The sequence below is a fragment of the Denticeps clupeoides genome, chromosome 4 (assembly GCF_900700375.1).
Source record: "Denticeps clupeoides chromosome 4, fDenClu1.1, whole genome shotgun sequence".
NCBI lineage: Eukaryota > Metazoa > Chordata > Actinopteri > Clupeiformes > Denticipitidae > Denticeps > Denticeps clupeoides.
In genome coordinates, this window is record NC_041710.1 from 7,629,984 (window position 1) to 7,650,975 (window position 20,992).

Below are 20,992 nucleotides of genomic sequence, written 5' to 3' on the forward strand. Positions count from 1 at the left end.
GAACCAGAAGACCCAGGTTCAAATCTCACTTTCATTGTTGCCCAGGTTCATATCCCACTACCACTGTGTCCCTGAGCAAGACACTTAACCCCGAGTGCCTCCAGGGGGACTGTCCCTTTAATTACTGATTGTATGTTGCTCTGGACAAATGCAGTAAATGTCCCATCGTCACCACTGCTGCACATGAGCAACAGTGACATGTTAATGGGGATTATCTTTTAACTGGTTCATATAAGAACAAATAACATATATTCTAAAATATTTTACATGAATAAGAACACTTTTCACAATTCGTCATGTTGCTTGTTATGCTGCTGTAATACAAAATTCTCCAGATGAAACGTCTGGCCAGTTTGTGCGTAAACAGTTTGAAGGAGGAGGAAGAGGAGGAGGGAGAGCAGTGGGACCTCCAGTCCACAGCACCATCTCCAGCCATTATGACATCACAAAGTACCCCTGTAGTCACGAATAAAACACCGGGTGCGAAGGGGAGCTTGGGCCGCCGTGTGATATTCATCAATGGGAAAATATTTATACACACTGCAGCTCAGAAAGATGCCAACTCCTCCTAGACGGCACGACTTACTGGCAGCACATGAAGAAGGAACCAACCCATCAAAAAGAGGGGGAAATTAAAAATACAAAACATGACCGAAGGCACATTAAAGGAGAACGAGGCTCCTCCAGCGGGTAATTGTTGGCAGTGTGTGAGTGTGTGTACTGGATTTTTGGTTTACTACTGTCCAGCAGATCAATGGCCAACAGTTGTAGGTGATTTTCTTAATTAAGAATGTTTACGAGGTTAAAAGACGATAAACTATGATAAAAGATGAAAACCGGTTTCCTATAATCAACGCAGATCTAGGTCTGCTGAATCTGGTCTACTCTGTTCATTTAAATATCTGTCACTATTTTGACAAGTCTAACATAAAATAGGAACCAAAAAGCGTGCCTGACACTTTTGGGCATGTCCAAATCCATTTAGTTAAGTTGCTGATGCAACAAACAGACTTTGCATCAGTAGAAAGCACAAAAATGTTGTCCTAAATTATTCCAAAGTAAATTGTATTGAAACTATCAGAATTTTATGCTAATACATGTTTCTCTAATACCTGATTTCAGCATTGTGTAAAACATTAATTATCTAACAAACTAAATGTGTTAATGGTGACTTATGATGTTATGCAAAAATAATAAAATATTTTTTATGGTTTATTATAGGAGGGTCCTTTTTACCCATAATTCCCCACTGATTGAGAAATATGATCTTTGGAGATTTCATTGTCTCTTTTGGCTATATTTTTGGTAATTCTACAGTAATTTGATTTGAGTGAAATCTTATTGGTAAAGTGTCACTCACAATGACAAGAGATGCAGAGCACATCTGGCAAGAGGTTAAAGGCCCTGTCCTGTCCTGAGGGACACTGCTCTCCAAATGAGCAGAGTTTTATTGACAGCTGTGACAAAGTCACACTCAGGTGGAGGTGATCAGTGGCTACCTGAAAGCTTTTTGAGATCAATGATGCTCAAAAGGAATGTCTGGGTCTACCAGCCTCTAACGTGATTTATTCTGTATCAATGTATTTATTATTACCTCATCAGGTATCCTGATACTGTCCCTACACAAAGTAAAGACAAATGAACAAATGCAATTTGTGAGGTTTTAAGGTTTTATGTTGCCAGAAAAAAGTGCCGGAAATGGAAGAACCTGGTTTTAAAATTATGTTAATTATCAGGAAGAAAAAAAGGCAAATTAAAATACTGTTATTTTAATGTCCCCACATCACACAAGTCATAATGATGGTCATCTTTATAAAAATCTTGAACATGTATAAAACATAAATCATTTACAACATAAAACATTTTTCTTTTCATTAAAAGCCATTTCAGAAACTGTAATATTACTGAAGCCGTAATGTAATTAATAATTTCCTTTTCATATTTTTTATCAAAACAATTTATGGTCATTATGAGAGTACTTCGCATTTCTACATATAGTTGAATGAGGAATTTGACGGCACATATATTTTAATATGAGGCTACTCCTTTGGTTTCACAGTTCAGGGGGAGTTTATGAAATATAGATCTCTTGTCTGAGTTGTGGGTGAGGGGGGGGGGGGTGTTGATTAAATCAAACTTGTGGGTCTGAGAACTTCGCGCCATCTCCACATGCCGGCGACTCACAGCGGGACCAATAATACCCACTAATTCAAAGCAATTCCATTTGCCCGCCGCAGAAATGGTGTCAATTGAATCAGTGGAACAGGCAACAGGAAGCTACTGTAAGGGCCTGCAGCCTCGACATTAAACCTGGATATTCAGATGGAATGAGAAGAGGGGAGGGGGGCGCAGAGAGGTACATCAAAACCAGACAGACAAGACTTTAGAGGATATGAGGAAGGCGAGAGGGAAAAAAAGGGTGTCAGCTACGAATACAGACAACAACCGCGCATGCTTATGCCAGCAGAAATTGCTTAAATGCAGCCACATAAACATGTGGTTTGTGCGTGAAGGGAACAACAGCAGAGCCAGGCATTGTTCTGCTTGCCCTCTTCTTCTGGGATTTATTATATTAAGACAGGTAGAGTAGCGGTTAAGGAAGCAGCCCCGTAATCAGAAGGTTGCCGGTTCGAATCCCGATCCGCCAAGGTGCAACTGAGGTGCCACTGAGCAAAGCACCGTCCCCACACACTGCTCCCCGGGCGCCTGTCATGGCTGCCCACTGCTCACTCAGGGTGATGGGTTAAACGCAGAGGACAAATTTCACTGTGTGCACCGTGTGCTCAATCACTTCACTCACTTTACTTCAATGACACTTTCCTTCTTTAGCTTTATACTTTAGGCATTTAAGGTCTAATGGAGACAGACAGGAGGGACTAATGACCCACGCAGTCATGTGCCCAGAAGAAGAAGTTTCAGTTTTGAAAAAGGTGACCGTGAAAGTGAAGTGATTGTCACATGTGATACACAGCAGCTCAGCACATGATGAACACAGTGAAATTTGTCCTCTGCTTTAAACCCATCACCCTGAGTGAGCAGTGGGCAGCCATGACAGGTGCCCGGGGAGCAGTGTGTGGGGGCATTGCTTTGCTCAGTGGCACCTCAGTGGCACCTTCGAACTAGCAACCTTCTGATTACGGGGCTGCTTCCTTAACCGCTAGGCCACCACTGCCCCATAGGGGAGGATCTTATATGCGTGACTGACAGCTCGATACTTTAATCCATGTTCTATTTTGCGAGTCTTGTCCATGTGAGCTATTTTGTGGTTTGATGACTCTGCACAAGATGTTACGATATTTCTGTATTGAGTTTGAGTATAAGGTATTCTTCGGAAGTAAGAGCAGACAAAAAGCAATAATTCATCTTAATACCATGAAAGTACATGCACATGCATTGTATTGCATAATGTAAACATTCAATCAGCACTAACCAATAACAGAATAAACTGCTATTTTAAATTAAAGTGACATTTTTTGAAGTTTTATGGCTATGAGAAAATACTGCTCCAGTCAAACCCAGACCCTGTCTCACATTCAGGTTGGGTACAGCAGCACCCAGCATCACTTACACTGAATAACATATTATATTTATTCATTCAACTGTTCCTCAGAGTGCTGTAATCCAGTTTAATCCAGCATGGATCATCTTGACTCTGTCCGACAAGATGACGTGTCCAACGAGGTGCAGCAGCGAAGCATTGGGCGTGACATGCAGAAATAATCGAGGGGAGTGTTGGATCACAGCTAATAATCTCTCAAACCGCGCCCCCGTAATTGGCACCCTTCCTGCAATGCTAACATTCCATCATACGCCATTAGCACCCATCACTCGGTAAAAGCTAATCTTTCATTCTGTTTTCCAATTATTGTAGACTGCAGGCTTTAAACGAGGGGGAGGGGGTAATGAAATTAACTTCCTAACTTAGAGCAATTCTCTATGGCACAATGATCAGATATTCTCTTGGCCTGGCAAATGTATGCTAATTTAATGCGTCTATCATTTGTTATTACCATTGCAGTAACATAAAACTGAGTTTTCTTGAACAATTAGACTTAAAACGGTGCATATTAATTAGCTGTGGGAGAACAGCCATGAATTTTAAATGGATGTAATTGAAACGCTGAACTTTTGACACTTCGAGTGGTGTGGCTGCGTGACGGCACCGAGAGTCTGTTTACGTTCCGCAGGCTCCACGCCGTTTCAAAGGCCTTTTACACGCACTGCAGAAATCAGGGCTGAAGGCAGTTTTCAGCAGACTCTCCTAAAAGCTGCCTGGAATGACGACTTTGGCCCTTGATGTGCGGTTTTTGGGCTGCGTTTTCCCAGTGCTAAAAAAGACGGGACATGTTTGTTAATGTCAAGTTACGTCATGTCTTCTGGGTTTCCATGCAAACTACTTATCAGTGTTTTGTATTAACTACCAGCGGTCCATCATTGTTTGTGTGTATTGGTTTCCAGATACCAGAAAATGTACATTTGTGGGTGGTTAAAAAATGGAGGAGCCCACAGATCTTATTGACAGCCGTCTCGCACAGCCTACTTCCTCATTCTGGACAAGATCTCAGATAAGTACAGTGATAGAAAAAGCAGTGATCATTCCTGAGGTTCAAATTCTGCTAGTAAAGCCTTAATCACTCTCACTTTATACCCAAAATTCATTCATCAATTGGAATCGGCTTCGCCTGATACAATGTTTATTTCAACTTGTCACACCATGATATCCAAAAAAAACAAAAACTTGAAAATCCTTGTTTTTATATATTTTCTTTGAATCCAAGTAAAGAATCCAACTTTTTTTTTGACCTAGAGTTATAGACGAACATGAGTTATCATACAGTCAACCAGAAAAGAACCTAAAGAAAGAGCCACAGCTGATGTCCACACGTGGGGTCCAGAGATGTCGTATTTTAACTGATCACCCAGGGGCACCCCGACAGCAGACTCCAGGCCGTCCCTTCTCATCCGTTACCCATGGCAACCTCCCTGTGGGACCTCCCCCCTGACACTTTAATGGATGCTTGATGGCCCTCATAAAAGGAGTCAATGTATCGATGGCGGGCCCTTTGAGGACAAACCTAATTTGTATGGGGATCAATTGTGGTCAATTCATAGATAGGAACCAGAAGGACCAGTCAGAGGGCAGATCGTGCATGAAGATGTTCTACACACACACACACACACACACACACTGTGTCGACAGGCACAAAGGAGTGGCAGATTTGATTATTACACACTTCCAATTTAATTACCCACCAAAAGACAGATCTGTGTTTATTTGGTGACAGGATTATCTAGCTTCATAAAAAACACTTTTGTTGTTAAATAGATTCTAAACTGACCCTAGCCAATTTAGTGAGCATTAATCTTATTCTGAAATGTAGATCTGCATGATTGTAAGAAAACAATTCAACCTTGCCTCTTATTTCTTATTCACTTTGCTGTATGCATCCACATTGAATTGTGCAACATTTATATGTAGAAAACACCTCGAATCAAATGTCTTCTCTTTGGCCAGCCACAGGCGGAATCCGGAACGGCCCAGCGGTTGGAGCGAGAGACGGCGCTGAAAGGGCCATTAGAATAATCAGACAGCACCTCTCTCAGCCGCCACAGCAGCCTCGGCCCAGCTAATGAGACCCCATGATGTCTCCATGCGTCTCCGTAAGTTCTCACTCTCGGTCTGAGTCCGGGGCGCAGAGAGGAAGAAAGCACTGGGCCCGGCATCATTTGCATGCGAGAAATCGTGAGGATGAGAAAAAAAAAAAAAAAGAGAGAGAGAGCGAGAGAGAACTCTCGACAGACGCACTCCAACCAAAGGGGAGCGGGGAAGAACAAAGACAGAGAGAGGAAGAAAGAGAGAAGAGGGCAGGGGGGAAAAAAAAGAAGAGCGAAAAAGACCAAAGAGCTCTGCTGCTTCCTGAACCTGGTCTGTCTCTCGCTCTCCCACAACAGAACCGAAATAAAAGAGAGGGAGCAGAAGAAATGAAAATTACCCACCAAAGACCTCCCGTCTCCTGTCAGGCTGAGGACGGAGGAGCGCCGAGCCGCCGGAGAGGACGGGCACTCTCAGGTGAGGAGGGGGGGAACAGGAAGTTTCCTTTTTTTCCCCCCTTCTTCGTTCTGGGGGTAAAGTTTGGAGCCCTTCCCTTGGCGAGGGTCCTTCGGCGGAGGTGCGGCAAGGCTGGCGCTCCAGAGCAGGACGTGATGAGACTGAATGGCAGATGAGTCTTCTGGCTCCACAGAGACCCCCAGCTTTTCTTATTCACGTTCATCATTAATTCAGCAACGTTGATAATTTCATTAGATTGCCGCGTTTTTTCCCACTCCTCTCCTTCCGTCGGTTCTTGCCGTGTTTTTGGAGACGTATCAATAAATGATGGCTGCAGCCGCTGGACCAGGTCTGCCCTTGAGGTGTTGAGCACACACACATGCCAATGAAGGCACATGCTCACACACATCTTTTCAGAGTAACATGCTGTAAAACACACATTTAAGCACACAAGAGCACAGCCACCCACACACATACAACACCTGTTCGCTGCAGAAGCATAAGCACACACACACACAAACACACACACACACACACACACACACACACACACACACAGATAAGCATACAGCTCTTGGCAGCTAGAGACCACAGTTAATTAAAATAAAACACACACACATAATTCTTACATACAGAAGGTCTTATAAACATTCCACACAAAAATATCAAATCAAATTCAAATCAAATTCAAATTTTATTTGTCACATACACAGTCATACACGGTATGATGTGCAGTGAAATGCTTTCTGCAACTGCTACAGACCACAGTATTGCAAATGTTGCAAGTAAACAGTGAACCAATATGCAAATATTGCAAACATAACCAAGTATTACACTTTTACGTCTTTAACATAAAATATGTGTAACTGGTAGGGTGAAGGTGCGCAAATGAGTTACAGTTTTTACAATGTTTAAAGAAAGAAGAAAGAGCCATAAAGAAAGAGCAGTAAGGACCTAAAAAGCGCAGTGTCATTTTGTGAACACAAATATGAACACACACACACACACACACAGGTTCCCAAAAGCCACGTTTACAAGCTGTAAACATGCTCACATGCTTAAACAAGTATATTCACATGCAACACAAGTGCCACATTCTGCCGGCAAACGCATGCATAACACACTCTTTCTCTCTTGCACTCTTTCACACTCACCCACACACACACAAAAAGAGCTGAGCTCAGGGGATAAAGTTCCAGAACTGTCTGCTGAGGGATTTCTCCCCTAATCACGTTTATTTATTAAGTCTCAATTAAGCGCTTGAGTGTAAGTGCTCAGTGGGCCACATGGGGACCATCGATGTACATAATTGACAGACCAGGCCCGCTCTAAATTCAAGCAATTTTGGCTGATTAAATATAAGCTTTTCATATGTGGATACAATGCTATTAATTAAATCATTAGAAGAATGATTCACTCACGAGGGAAGGAATGTCGAACAGAGGGAAAAAAAATGAAACGATGAGCCTTTCCTTTGCAATAACTGCTGAAATATTCATTAATGAGAAAAATTGCTTAAATTTAATGACAGGGGTACATGTGTCGGGACTGTAGTGTAGGCCAGACCCCCTCCACATGGGCCCACACAACCCCAGCCCTTTACTGATTACTTGATCAAGAGATCAAATGAGTGTTAGCAGGGGGTTTGGGGAGGGACAGACAAGTACACACACAGAAACTGGCACACACACACATACACACACACACACACACACACATACATAAACCTGCAAAGAAACAAAAAGTCACAGGACTCCACAGAGTGAGAACTGGGTGTAAATACAGAAACAATCACAGACAGACACACTCTGTGCATATATAAAAATAATTAACACAAACATATTCATTCACAATTGTGATAAACACATTCAAACACATTGATCCAGAGTAAACAAACACCTCCATACATTGATCCAGACACATACACAAATGTACACTCATCATGTTAAACACAGACAAGTGCTCAAATATACAGGCACCCACAAAACTCTCTCACACACACACACACACACACACACACACACACACACACACACACACACAAAGCACTAGAAGAAATGAGCTGCAGAGAATGAAAAGCTTTGGTAATTAAAAGTGTATGACTACACCGATTTGCCGTAACATGAATCTTGCGGCGGAACCCATCCAGCTGCACTAGAGCACACAGACGACTTTTTAATTTCTTTTTTAATGTGCGTCTGCTGACATTAGGCTGCTGTAACAATATATGGCACTGTCAATATCTACTACTGCCTCTCACACAGAGTTTCATTGTGGCGAGGGGCACAGTGAAATGAAGATTCAAGAGTAACTTTTTATAAGCTTGTGGCAGTGAGACTGTGTGAGCACCATGAGCAGAATGATAATGGGAAAAAATGATAAATAAACACACCAGCATCATCGAGCTCTCACCAAACATTATAGATCTATTGATGACACAAGATCTGCAGATCAGCAGGGCCACAGAGAGACAGACAGAACGAAATTGTCACAGCTGCAGATTGCTGTACAAGTCGGTTTGCAGGACACTGCAGAACCAATTTGTGACCGAGGAGTGATTGACAGCAGGTCAGAACAGACAGACCCCGCCCCCAGAACGAAGGAGCTGACTGAGCGGGTGCCAACAGCCCCACCTACAGGGAAGCCTTTGGGCCTTCAAACACCTGTTTGTATCCGCCTTAGAAGAGCCAGGAAGGCAGCAGAATCACAACGATGGAGAGATGAAGAAAGATAAAAAAAGATGCACACACACACCTGACCCCGAATAGCACTACATCAGAAGTGCCATTTTAAATCATTATCAAAGCGCCACTTAGTCACATTTGCAAAGAAAAAATGTAAAAATATATAATATATATATAAAAACAGATAAAAACCAGAATAAATTAGTCAAATGACTTGTCTTGTGATGAAGGTCACTGGCTGTGACAGCGGCGTGGTGGACAGATGGACACAGTCGCACGACTTTATTACAAGGAACATGAGAAGCAGAACAAGACATACAGACTAAGGACTAGACAAGGACAAATCAGAAAAGCCAAATTTTCTATACATGCCAGAACATCTGCGCACAAGCAGGATTATTGGGAACAAACACAATGAAACTCCAGTCCGAATTGCAGAGCCCTGGGTGCCCGCTCTGGAGTCCCTGACATTGGCTGATAAAATTTATTTCGTCGTCTCGACCGTGCCGGCCCCACCCCCCACGATTTGCTCCCCTCCCCTGAGTATTAGGGTTTCTGTCTGTGTCTGTGTCTGCTTGCCGTGTGTGGCCACCAACTTCCTGGTAAGTCCCAATCCCATAGTGTTAGCTGTATCTCTCTTCCGGGTTGTGGGTTACTCATCACGTTCTTTTCCAAGCACCCTTCAGCACAGATAGTGATCCTCACGGTGTAATGAGTGTCTGGTGCCCCCTGTTATGTCTCATCCGCACCCAGAGATCTGCAGAGCTGTCCCCACACTGGTTTGTTCTCTGTGTGCAAAGTGTCTTTGTGCTTTTGCCATACAAGAACGTGCTTAGTTGTTTTCCTGGACCGTAACAGAGCTAAGGAGCTAAACTCTTATTTCCCCACATCTCTGCTGTGTCCCTCGTTCTTCCTCCCACACCTCTGGTGTCCCTAAGTTGTACAGATGGCAAACTGAAGGACAGGAAAGTGAGCATGTCACTGGCATAAACATTTACATGACAGCTTTTTAGAAAAAATTATAATTATTATGTGGCAGTTAACAATTGACTTGCTGACCTTCTTACCTTCTTAATGGGGTTAATAAGTGGGATGGTACAGTAGGGAAATAAAATGAGTATAAATGGGTAGTATTATTCTGACTAATTTTTACACATTTACACAGACTGGCAACTGACAGTCATTTCAGTGGTTCTGACTGGTGGGAGAGCAGGCTTCACAGATGATCCTCTTCTGGTAATTGATGTGATGCTGGTAGAAATGAAATGAAAAGGAGCAGCATAAATAAATGAAGAGTGTGCTGCTTTTGTGTATTATTATTTTGTGAGCATCTGGTATCAAACAGGCTCTTTTCTATGCAGATAAAAGACTTGATAGAATAATTACAGACACAATCAGCTCAATCACATAACAAAGGCAAAAGTCTGGCAACTGTTTGACTGATGAGGTAGGTGTGGGTGTGTATGTGAGTGTGTGTGTTTGTGTGTGTTTCTGGTGTTTCTGGACATTTTTATGTATGTGCAGATACTTGCAAATCTATGTAGTAGATTTGTTTTGGTAACGTGTGTGTATATTGGTTATATGTAGAAAAGGGATGATGTTTTGTTGGTATGTGTTAGTGTCTCTGTTGCAAATATGTTGGTGTAATAAGCAAATAGGACACAGGGAGAGGGGGAAGAGTGATAATGTTTTCCTATTTAGGACTTTGTTTTTTAACATTATATCAATAATTAATATCTGATGTCTGTATTTTAGGGTTGATTTGCTTTTTCTAAATGAGTTATGTTGTTACAGATTTATAATACAGGGATTACCCACCAGATAAAATGTGCTATTTAATTTTGAAATCTGTAATATTTATGTTAGTTAACCATATATTTGTGATTTTGTCTATGTATAAATGTATGAGTGCTGCATGTTTGAGATCAAACACCAGATACACTTTGTTTTTTAACATTATCTCAAGAATTAATATCTGATGTCTGTGTTTTAGGGTAGATTTGCTTTTTCTAAAGGGGTTATGTTGTTACAGATTTTTAATACAGGGATTACCCACCAGATAAAATGTGCTATTTAATTTTGAAATCTGTAACATTTATGTTAGTTAACCATATATTTGTGATTTTGTGTGTGTGTGTGTGTGTGTGTGTGTGTGTGTATAAATGTTTGAGTGCTGCATGTTTGAGATCAAACAGATATACTTGATAAAAATTAGTAGCCAATAAGACAGAGAAACACAGGGTGTGTGTTTTATCGCACATTTATTTGACTTATATGTAACATGATTTGCTGAATTCAGATGTTAAACATAACAAAAAAGTCTGCTGAACACTTTACAGACATACTTTTCTGTTCTGTTTAGGATCTGAATTCTGCAAATCAGGTTAAATTGATGTTGTTACACATTTATAATACACTCATTACACACTTACTATTGAAAGTTGGCATAAAGCATATTTAAAAACAAAAAATGTATAATACACAAGGTTGTCTCTTAGGCATGTCATTTCATGCGACAAATTTCTATGTGTCATGTGTCAGCAAGCATAAATTTTTACAATGCATGTGTGGCTGTGTTGTGTATGTATGTGCACATTTGAACTCTTCCTTGCACTCACACCTTGCATCTCCATGGACACTTTGAGGATGGATCACCTGAACCCTGCTCAGACATCCCTCATCCATTTCCACCACAGGAAAATCAAGTGATCCTGCACCAGCAGAAAGACAAAAGACACCGAGAGGCGGCTGAGGCTAAAGTCCGCCTCCGGGGGAGTGGGAGGGGTGTTGGGAGCAGGGTAGAGGTCAGACTGGAGAGTCGGGGGTGGGCATGAATCATACGCATCTGTAAATGATGTCTACAACATTTAATGCAGCGCTGCGGACACACATTACTGAGGCATTACACACATCATTCATCTCAACTCTTGCTCGTTTGTGTATATGTGTGTGTGTGTGTGTGTGTGTTGGACAGGGGTCCTCTCCCTTCGGTAATATCAGTCCAATTGAATCAGGTGTCTGGCCCTCTTAAGGACATTAAGCCATGGCATGTGCCGAGGCCACTTAATAAAGTCCATCCCGAGCGACAATGATGAATGGTGCAGTGACGCAAGGGAGCGAGCAATATCTGCATCACATTACAACACACACACACACACACACACACACACGCACACACGCACATAGGCTCACTCCTTTATTCCTGTGATGAGAGAATTATTCATTACATGCATGGTTATTGCTGAGCATTTATTTGAACATAGATTCACAGTGAAGACAGCTAATAAAAGCACACGTCTGTTACGTATGAAGCTTGATTATGATTATGGTCATTATGCCACACTGATAGATTCCCTCCTACAGTGAAGGTAACGGCCACGGAAGTGCTGGGCTCCTTTTGTCAGTTCAGTAACATATTCATGGTGTGCAGGAAGGAACAAATTTATTGGCACACCCATTCTTTAGAGACGGAATGGGATTTCACTTAATAATGCAGAACAGTGGGAAAGTCAAACTGCTCCTGCCACATTTTATGGCTGAAGTGACAGCCCAGTCTCATTAAACATCCCCACCGTACAGCGAGAAGGCCCTGATCTCCGTTCTGTCTCTCTGTGACCTCTGTTGAACGTGGCCATTATTAAACCAACAGAAAGTGTACCATTACCGTCTTTCATTGGAATTAACTTTTTATACTGCCGATGGTGTGTCTCATGCTCGATTCTCTGTGGGACACAGTAGGTAACTTTGTCAGTGTGTAATTGAGGGGCATAATTTCGCAGAGCTGTGTAAGACATAGCACAGTGTCTTTTTTTGCCATGTTCAAGGTATTGAAATAAATTCTTGGATTGAATGGCTGTTTGGTTTGGTGGTGTTCATGGTCTAGAGATTTATAGACAAGAGATCAAATATGAGGAATGGATCTGATGGAAGACTACAAGTGCCGAGTAGGGGGGAAAAAAACATATAACAAAAGAGAAATTAATTGGCACTCTCATGAATGAAGTAAGTATCCCTTTGCAAAACGTGCTTTAGTAATTTGTGACAAAACCTTTGTTGGCAATCACAGAGGTCAGACGTTTCTTGTAAGTAAGGTTTGCACGTACCTGAGGGGGGATTTTGTCCCGCTCCTTTTTGCAGATTTTTCTCCAAACCATTGTCAACGCCCTGGCTGAGAGAAGGAGGGTCTCACCCAAGATTTGCCTGGTTCCAAGATGGTGGCACAACAATAGCTCGTGGCCGCCTCTCCGGTTCTATAATGGTGCTTTTTGTACTTTTCTGTTTTCCTGTGCACTGGAAAAGACACATGGACATTGAGGCAATATCTGAAATTGGAAAAAAAAAACACTATTCCTGCTTCGTCATCCTGTGATGCTACAGGATGACTTATGAGAACAACTGCGCGCACTCGGACTGCTGCAGGGAGCAGGCTTCCAGGCCCCGGTGTCGCCTGATGCGCCAGAAACCGGAAGCGAGGGAAACGGGCGGGGATCCGAGGTAGGCTAAGGGCAAATCCTAGCCGGCCGGCTCTCCCATCTGTCCTACCATCCAACGTCCGTTCCCTGGACAATAAACTGGACTACATAGACCCACGCCGGTGGCTTGTGTGTTTACATCAATACGGAATGGTGCCAGAACTCTGTTCCAGTCTACTGTGCAGTTTCTGATTGTGAGATGCAGACCTTTTTATTCACTGCAGTAATTCATCATAGTTTTCATTATTGGAGTGTATATTCCACCCAGCGCTAATGCGAAGGAGGCGATCTGCATTGTATACGGAGTTATTAGTGATCCCTGACGGACAGTTCATTGACGTCGGAGATTTCAACCATGCAAATCTCAAGTCACTTCTCCCTAAATTCCATCAACATGTGGACTTTGCAATGAGAGGAGATAACGTGTTAGATCATGTCTGCACATATCGGCAAATCAGACCACATCACTGTTATGCTAATTCCAGCATCCAGAACGCCCATCAAACACACAAAACTGGTTCTGAAGCAGGTGAGGACCTTGCCAGTAGGAGCCATTTCTGTCCATCACCACACAATCTGACATGAAGCCGTGGATGCCTGCAGAGGTACGTAAACTGCTTAAAGCTTAAGACTCGGCCTTCAAGAAGGTTGACATGGTGGCCCTAAGATCAGCAAGGACCAAACTGTCTCAAGCCATTAGAGCACACGGGCAGAAAATTCACAGCCACTTCCAGGACAGCGGTGACACACAGGACATGTGGCAGGGCATCCAGGCCGTCACAAACTACTGGACTAAAACTTCTACCTGTGACAGTGACCCCTCCCTGCCAGATGTGCTTAATGACTTCTACAGTCGATTCGACTGCGAGGAATCCTCCCAGTGATCAGGTGCTGTGTCTAACCACGGCGGACGTGAGGGAAACTCTTCGCGGAGTTAACTCACAAAAGGCTGCTGGACCAGACTACATCCCTGGAAGATGCTTAGAATGTTCAGACCAGCTGTGCAGGCCACATCTCACTGAGCACATCTTAATGCCAACATCATTGTGCCCGTCTTCAATGTCTACCGTCCTGTTGATGATGATGAAGTGCTTCGAGAGGCTGGTCACGAAACATATGAAGACCCTGCTGCCCTCCACCTATTGTCCTAACCGCTCCAGGGACGATGCCATCGCCATCACCCTGCATCTAACCCTCACCCACCTGGACAATAAAGACACATACGAATGCTGTTCATAGACTTCAGGTCAGCATTCAACACCATCATTCCTCAGCACCTGGTCAAGAAGCTGAGCCTGCTGGGCCTGAACACCTCCCTCTGCAACTGGATCTTGGACTTCCTGACTGAGAGACCTCAGTCTGTCCGGATCGGGAACAGCATCTCCAGCACCACCACACTGCGCACTGAAGCTCCTCAGGGCTGTGTGCTCAGTCCAATGCTGTTCTCCCTGCTGACCCATGACTGGGCAGCAATGATGTGGTTCTCAACCACATCATCAAGTTCACCAAAAATGTGGTGGGTCTCATCAGCAAGAAAGTGAAACGATTGTCATTGTGATACACTGCAACACAGCACACATGCACACACCGAAATGTGTCATCTGCTTTTAACCATCACCCTTATTCAGCAGTGACAGGCGCCCGGGGAGCAGTGTGTGGGGACGGTGCTTTGCTCTGTGGCACCTCGGTGGCACCTTGAGGGATGGGGATTCGAACTTCTGAATATGGGGCCGCTTCCTTAACCTCTAGGCCACCACTGCCACAGAAAGATGATTCAGCGCACAGAGAGGAGGTGCAACGACAACCTAGGAGGTCAACAATCTCTGAATGTGGACAAAACGAAGGAGATGATTGTTGACTTCAGAAAGTGTGAAACATATCTTGTTTCTCTCTGCCACTGGTAAACAGCTGAGACTTACACTCAGCACTCTGGACTGGACAGAGACACTGCACCCACAAAAAGTTTTTTGAATTACGAGTATCCGTTGCATATTGCTACATTGGCCAGATGCTGTTCAAATGTTTTGTTTCCATCTTACTTTCCATCATGAATTTTACCAGGATGTCAAAATATAGGTTGAATGTAAAATGCTCAAATCCTTCCACTGCACACATGCTGCTCCATAATCAGCCACTAGCCGACCACCCAAAGAGGAGACCACGAGTCACAAGAACTCTATCAATAGTGATGACAGTGATCGATGACAGGTGTTACTCAAGATGTTTGCAGGGAATCAAGTATGCCCTTTAAAGTTGGGTGGCATGGAGTGAGACAGTGAGTTTCCATGAACAGAGGGGAGGGGTGAATGTTTGTGTGTGTGTGTGTGTGTGTGTGTGTGTGTGTGTGTGTGTGTGTGTGTGTGTGTGTGTGCGGGCGCCGTTTTAACTCATCACCTGCTATAGCACACATCTCAGCAAGGGGTCTGCAAGTCAAGACAGACAGCAAGGAAGGGCTTGATGATACTTTCCCTTGCCCATCTCCATCCTCATCCCTGCTGAATTGTGCTCAGCATGAATTATTGACCCTGTGGTCCAGAAACTTCTGTTCATTACTGAGGTAGAGGTGTCAGGCCTGCTTGACCAGTGCTGCGAGTAGGGAAGGTTTGGCGAACCACACCACCCTGCTTCAACTTTAATGGCCTGAGTCCACACACTTTTCATCAGGCATATGATTGGGCCGCACATTCACATCCCGGCATGGGTCTGGAGAATCTCTGGAGTCCTTCAGGGAGCGAGTAAGGAAACAGAAGAACTGTAGCAGCTCACTGCCATACACAGTAACTTTTTGTTATAAAGTATGGATAAACTTCTCTTGATTTGTGTCTAGGTTGATTTGTATCAAGATTTAGTGAGAAGCAGAATATGACATATGCTCAGTTTGAGTTATGCTGGATTGTATGGATTGCAGTCTGGTTTCTGCACTGAACAATGACAGTTTGTAGGTCCTGCTGGTAGAATCACTAAATTGATGGGATTTGTTGATGGTTTGGGCCACAAAAATCAAAAACATTTCAAGCCTAAGTAGTTTGTAAAGGCATTTTATGAATTATCTTCTCCTGAAGGTTAAGAGCTACATGAAAATTCTCATAGATTCACTGGTGTTCTGGGGTAGAAGAGCTGGAAGTTAAGTCATATTCAAACAACAGTTGTAGATCTCCATAAACATACAAGGACGTGACTTGGTCTAATCACTTTGAATATGAACAGGTGCATACAGATGCACAATGTTTCTTAACCGTCACCAAAACACCACACAGCACTTGTTCATTTAAAGCAGAAGTCACACTGAGGGAGCTCATTTGAATGGAATACGCCTTGGGCTGCCACAAAATTACATATCTGGGCCCTGTTTCCCAAAAGCATCTTAAGCCTAAGTACATAATAAAATCCACCATTAAATCAAAAGCATCATAACTTAAGTAGTCCTTAAAGTCCACGACATGAGTCTAGGTGTTCAGATGGACGGGGTGAAGGGCCTACTCTCGAAGACCTTTTATGACTGTGTGGTGGCCTCAGCCATCTTTTATGGTGTGGTATGGGGACAGGTAGAGAGTGAACAGGATGATCCGGAGGGCCAGCTCTGTTCTTGGACCCAGGGGGAGGTGGTGAGTGACGGGAGAACGGTGACTAAGCCCCCATGCAGGAGACCCTGACAGCACTGAGCAGCTCCTTCAGTGGTACCCACAATGTGGGACCAAGAGATTCAGAAGGTCTATCCTGCCAACCGCTGTCAGGCTCTTCAACGGCTGACAACACATTGACAGACGAACAAACACACACATCCAATGCAATTCTTATGTGTAATATGTGTATAAATATACCCACTCTGTACATATGTACAATTTCACAAATATGTTTTTTTATGGATATACCAAAATGTTTTATTTTTAAAACTCACATTCACTGTTTTATTTGTACATTGCACTTTTATATTATACAGTCAAAATATTACCTGTGCTATTATTTTTTTATTTTGTACTGTCCACTTTCTGCAATGACAATGTAAATTTCCTACTAAGAAAGGATCACCTTATCTTTATCTTATCTTATGCCAACCAGCAGAGGAGTGGCAGTGTAAAGTAGACTTCTGGACGATGTTCAGAGCAGCACAACAGAACACCGTTACAGTTCAAATTAAAATGTACTGCTTCCTCATCATCGTTGTGAAGACTGGAATCATTTTGAGTCAAGTTCATTTTAATATTACTGGACTTTGAGAATGCCAATAGATTACATTTACTCTCTTTACAAATCTGCAAAGCAATTTACACTTGCAGTATGCTTGCATTTAATTACAACTCATTATTTTACATGAATATTATCAAACCCAAGTCTATTTAGGCCTGAATAGAAGTAAAAGAATGTGGAAGTAACATCGGTACAGCTGCCACTTTCTTATTATCTCCCTTCACAATGTCTATGATGATAGACACAGAAATAAAAGATACTTTGGACTGAAGATTATTGTTTTTGGATGTAATTTTACCTAATCCTAAAAGTGATATCACAGGAGGGAAAGGGCAAGAGACAGTAAAGCACTGGCAAAATGGATTTAAATATAATGAGTAATTAGAACCTCTCCCTCCCTCCCCTTTTCCCTCCCAGCCCTACAATATATTCACCTCCTCCTCAAATCCATAGGAATTGCTAAACCTGGAACATTCTCAGAGGCATAGGCACACAATGGTGCTTTTATCATATGCTTATCAGCACGTCCGCTCGCTCCCTTTTTAGTGCTCGATCTTTTGCCCTTTCAATCACGGAGCATATTACTCCTCTGTCGGAGCAGAAAGAACCTTCTAACGACTGCGGGGCCAGCTGGGACAGAGAGCAGGGGCGGGAGGCGCAGGGAATTAGCATAATAATCCAGACTGCCTCCCCCAGGCCCCGAGGCCAGACAGCGTATTAGGTCGGTCCCCCCTGTGAGGGCCCTTGCTAAGGAGAAGGGGACGCAGGAAGGCATGGCTTATTACTTGTCAACCTGTGGAGCTCCTCTGGACGAACCATAGTGTGGTCCATCATGCATTGATTTTTTTTTCATCTCTGGCAAAGACATACATCAAACCACAAAACACACCTTCTGTTCCAAAGTAACAAACAAATGATTTTCAGGTGACTTTGTCGTCCTTTTCACTAGACTGTTGTCGGAGGGTGCAGCATTTTGTAACAGGCAATCTCCCATCATTGCTTAATCGCCCTTTTCCATTACAGTGCCACACACACCTGCTGGGAATGCCAGGGAGAAGGATTCCCTCATTTCTGCACTGAAAACAGTGAGCAGGATAATGTTGTGAAACAAATGAATATAGAGCATTTCAGTGGAAAACCATAAACCATTTAACTAATAGAGGAAAACATTTAATGTCCTAAACGTCACACAAAAACATACAAATACGTATGGTCAAATGGTAAAAATACTGCAACATACAGGAAAAAATCTTTTCTGACTTGTGTTATCCAAAAAAAGGCCAAGTAATGTTGCACTGATCAGCTCAGAGAACAGCCTTATTATAACAGGACCGTTTGGAGACTTTGAGAGAATAGAGAGCTCTATAAAGAGTTTAAGGTGAGTTTGCCTCCAAAATTTCCAGAACTCAATCCCAATGGCAGAGCATCCCTTCAGATGACTAATTGAGGTCATGCTTTGATGGGTCATGGCTGTATTGGTAGTAAACTTATGCAATATTAGCCATATAATGACGTTAGAACCGTACTGTCTTTTCGCTTTGATCATGTCAGGTTCATTTCATGGATCTGCACAATCAGAAAACAAACATGTTAGAGATGAGAAAGATCAACTTTCATGATGCTTATTAAACACAGTTTATAGGGAGGAGCCCGCATGGGTGACGGACAGGTGTCACACTTTTACAACATTTACTCCTCCATTCCCCGCATTCACTACACCAGGGTTTCCCAACCCTGGCCCTGTAGGAAGCGTTCAGTCCAGCCCACATATTTTTTACAACTTTCCACACTCATTATCAGGCCATTAAGAAAGCATAATTAAGACAGGGTTGGAGTGAAGACATTTTGGCAGATGTTCCTCTGGGACTGCTCTACACTCCTAATACACCTTGGCTATAATCATTGTGGGGTGCCATGGTCACTTCACTTTTACTTATCTAATGTATTTTAATTATATTTAATAATATTATATCCTTTATACCTTTATTTCCTAAAGTTTTAATTTTATTTTTTTACCATGGTTTTTCCCTATCTTCTACAGAGACAAAAAGTAAACAAGTGAAAACAGAGAAATAGTTGTTTATAGTGGCAGCGTTTTTGGGGGAGGACTCGTCAGTGACAGATGAGATGGACTGAGCTGACAGCTCTGGAGGTGAAAAAGTGCAGCGGGGTCACCGATCTGAGGCCTCCCAGTGGCAGCTCACTCCGAGGAGGCCAAGCAGGAGGAAAAAGAGAGGCTGTGCCTCCACAAACAACCGGATCAAGCCACATGCTAGGCCCTTACTAAACCCCCCCCACCCCCATGGGGGAAGCTCTCTAATTGGTGGAAAGGGCAGGCCTTTCGCACATGCTCAGATCTCTCCAAGGACTGCCTCGGGAATGTGCCAATTATTGCCAATAGCCAGCCTCGTCATTGAGATGTGGACAGTCATCCACACGGAATATGGCAGCGGACAGAGAATATTCCAGCAGGGTTTTTCCGAAGAAAGGAAGTACATGTGCACTCGGTCACATGGAGAAATAAATAAATTACATTCCAGGACTCTATCTAAGCATGTTGAAGATGATAAAAATAACTCCAAGCAAATACCAAAAGCAAGGCCAGATTGAAAGTGACAGAGCTGTCAGGCAGTCTGAGGTGGGTTTGGAACAGGGAAGTATTGTTAGCTGTCTACGCTGACGCTAGGTGATGCTACCTGACATGTTTCAAAAAATCTCGTAAAAAAAGGGTTCTGGGCCATATTTAAAAAAGGGGAAGGCCCAGTACGGCCTGGCTGCTGGACACTGAACGCATACCTGCTCATTCATTATCCATGGGCAGCACAGGGCACGTAGGGTCAGGGGTGGACCTTTCCCGTTCTCAGCATGCACTGCACCTGTGGTGCAGGAAGGGCTCTTCTCAAGAGGTTGCATGTAGAGAAGTACCATACTGAACAAAAGAGAGAGAGAGAGAGAGAGAGAAAGAGAGAGGGAATTCCTTTTCTCCTGACCAAAAATCACTGTAATGCTCTTTAATTGTGTTGGCAAAAGTCTATGGGAAAAAAATCAAAAGACTGTGGTAATTTTATACTGTTAAATAATTCAGTGCACATTAATAATCGTCCAAGTCCAATGCTACAGCAGAGAGCTGCTAGACGAGTGATGGGACAATGCAGCTGTGGTTTCTATTTTTCGCCATTTGAAGTTAAAAAAGAGCAAGAAACCGTGCAAGGAAACAGACCGATTTGAAATGAATTTGAACTCATTGTTGTTTAGGTAGTATGCAGTGTTGGACAGTACTGTGTTACAGTAGCATGTTGCAGCAATACTATTAGTTTGTCCAGTATTGTAAGGCATTACAGCTTCCAAACCAGTAATATTATTAGAATAATATGCAGGAGATGACTCTGTTCAGTGTCATGATGTATAATAAAAAGCTCAACATTGGGACAGAGTGAAATATCTCCAGTATTTTTATTGTTTTGACACTTAAAAGATATGAAGAACATTGTTGTAGCAGCAATGAGAAGCTTGTGGAAAAAATAATGAAATAAATAGAAAATCTCAAAACACTTTAATTACACTTTTTACATAAAAACACATGGTGATTGATTGTTGAA